The sequence below is a fragment of the Vigna radiata genome, chromosome 8, assembly GCF_000741045.1.
Source record: "Vigna radiata var. radiata cultivar VC1973A chromosome 8, Vradiata_ver6, whole genome shotgun sequence".
Classification (NCBI taxonomy): domain Eukaryota; kingdom Viridiplantae; phylum Streptophyta; class Magnoliopsida; order Fabales; family Fabaceae; genus Vigna; species Vigna radiata.
Window position 1 is genome coordinate 19,817,466 of NC_028358.1, and position 2,951 is coordinate 19,820,416.

The window sequence follows — 2,951 nt, forward strand, 5'->3', positions numbered from 1 at the left end:
TGTGATCCTTTTGCATTGGCAAAATCTTTCTTAGGACCAATTCTCCTTCTTGGGATTCTTTAGAGTGTATCTTCTTGCCAAATGCCCTCTTCATTCTTTGTTGGTATAAATGTTTGTGGCATGTCGTGGTCAATCTTCTTCCTTAATGAGATTAGGTTGATCGAATCGGTTTTGAACTCAATATGCTTCTTCTGACTGGGTTTTCATTAATACTCGTAAGGATGGGATTTCTACCTCGAAGGGTAGTATCGCTTTCATTCCATATACCAAAGAAAAAGGTGTTGCCTCAGTCGACGTGTGTGTCGTTGTGCAGTAACCGCGTAAAGTGAAGGTACAATCCTCTTGACATATGTTTTTTTATTAGCAGCTTTGACTGCCCCAGGCATCTTTGGACGACGATGTGAAGTATGATTGTCAACATGCATTTATTCATCATCGTCCTTCTTTAGTAGATACTTGCTACCCATTGGGGGTATTCTGCCCCAGCTAAGAATCTCGCATCGAACTGCTTTGCAACTTCATCTTTGATCCAAAGACATTCTACCTTGAGTGGTAACTTATGTTGAACTTTTCTTTCGTGCTGGTGCCGACTTTTACCTCTTCTCTCTCGCCCTCCTATATTAAAGATTTCAACCTTTTCCTCATAATACTTGCTGGAGAGGTGCACGAGTAACTTAATCGAAATTAATTTTCAGCCAAGTTCAAAATCCAAATAGCCAAACCCATTCATTGTTGTCTGTAGGTTCTTTCTAGCTACTTCAAATTGGCAATATATTCAGCATATTATCTATGCGGACACAAATTCTGCTAATTTTGTCCTTGAACAAATTTCATCCTCATACGAAGATCTTGTTGCTCTTTTCGCATGGCCGACTATGAAAACTTCTAAAAAAAATATTATAAGGTCTATTATTCATTCATCTTCTCTTCAAACACGAGGTCACTCAATGTTAAAGACTCATTTCGGAAGCTTTAAACAATGCTAACATGCATTTCCCTACCATCCATTGTAAATATCTTATTCACTGTGAGAACGTTTATGTTTGCCTCTGCAAGCTGTAAAACCCTAGGATAGGGTTGGTTGTCAAATCTTAAAGAGGTAACATCAGACTTCCTATCCCTAAAACTTGGTTGAACTGGTCCATGAGTTACTTCACAGTATAGATTGTAGTCTTTCAAATCTTTGCATTCATCGTCATAAAGTTGAGTTGACCCATGCAATTACTTTACCGCTGAAGTTTCATAACCCATTTACAAGTAATCGCTTCAAACACAATTACAGCCTAAACATCTGAACCAATTCCTCACCAAATTTCACATGTGAAGTGATTGAATAAAATGTAAATACTGGAATTCCACCACCATCTCCAGCATCTCCAAAGTCACTCTGGTTATGTCCTTTGGGAGAGATGGGATCTTCTTGCAGATGAAGAAAAGAACCGCCAATTGTGACCATTGGTTCCTTAAATTTCTTCGCGCTTGAGGCCTCCACAGTCTGAGCACCGATGATGGTAATGGTAATGGTGTTTGATACTCTGAATCAGTGGTTATTGTAGGAGTTAATGGTGTTGAGTCGAGGGTTTCATTGCTGAGTAGAAGACCGATATAGAAAGACCTGGCTAACTTGAGCCTATATGCATGTTGATCTTTTTGTATTTTGGAAATGAAAAAGGTTTGATAACCATTCATAAAGTATCTTATTAACGAAGATATTTATGATAGTTAATTATGCAGATAATGATTTTTTTTATGATGAAAAATTATGCAAATGAGTATTTTGAAATTCTTTAACCTTTGATTGATTTTGTTTTANTTCATTTTTGAGGAGTTATCTTGTTTTCTTTGAAATCATCAAATTCATGCACGTCTTACATTTTTTAGAAAACAATGGATGTCAAAAAATTTGTTCAAAAACGTTTTTTTTTTTATTTTTAAGAAACAATGATAACTTCTTTTGATGAAGAAACATGTCTACACATTAAGACAAGGTGCCCCTGTTTTTTTTTTTGGGATAAAATGGATGATGGAAAATGATGAAGAAAAAAAACTATTTTCGCGATTTCAAGTCATAAATGCATCAAGATAAAAGAAGAAAGTTTTATTAATTCAAATGACAAAAAAAAATGTTTATTTTGCTTTACTTATTTATTCATCAAATCATGACATTTTTGTTTTTGTTTTTAAAAAAAAAAACATGACACATTTATTGTTATGTATAAAGAAAATGAAGGGAAAATGATAAAAATGTTGTTAATGCATATGATGCATGAAAACATATATGCCAAATAATGATTAAAAGCCAACATGTTTTATGTGTTTAGGTAGGTCCAGTGTCTTAAGGTCTAAGCATTGTGTATGCAATCTCACAAGGAAAGCTTCCTAAACCTAAAATCAAGGCCACCAGAGCTATCGTCCTTTTCACAACTTTTCCACAACAGTTGATCGCAACTAGGTGTGAAATTGCATGTAAAGAGAACAGCCACTGGCTGGGGTTTTCACGATAGCCAAACTGGAATTAGTCCAGACGTGACACCGCTACACAACCCCTCTAATTCTATGTTGCACTCAGACCTGGGTATAGGGCCTCACTCATGATATGTACAATAATAATAATAATAAAAAGAATAAAATACCAAAATAAATAAAGATAATCACATATAAACAAAAGGGAAAATAAAATAAAATAAAAAAAGGAATAAAATAAAATAAAGCAAAATAAAATAAAATAAGAAAAACCACATCAATTTTGGACATTTAATTATCAAGGCCTGATTCTCTAGAGTCCCTAATGGAGTCGCCAGCTGTCGCAACCGGGATCGCGACGGGACGGCGAACCGAAAAACAAACGGATTTTTAAAAATATTTTGGGAGTCGCCACCATAGTTTATTATGGAAAAACTATGGAAAAACCTAAAATAAAAGTATGGTCTACGAAAACAGATTTTTAGGTT

At 34.9% G+C, this 2,951-nt stretch overlaps 1 pseudogene; it reads right to left on the reverse strand.

The window, feature by feature from the left end:
- LOC106770338 overlaps positions 1-2,951 on the reverse strand; it is a 17,688-nt pseudogene that overhangs the window by 8,995 nt on the left and 5,742 nt on the right.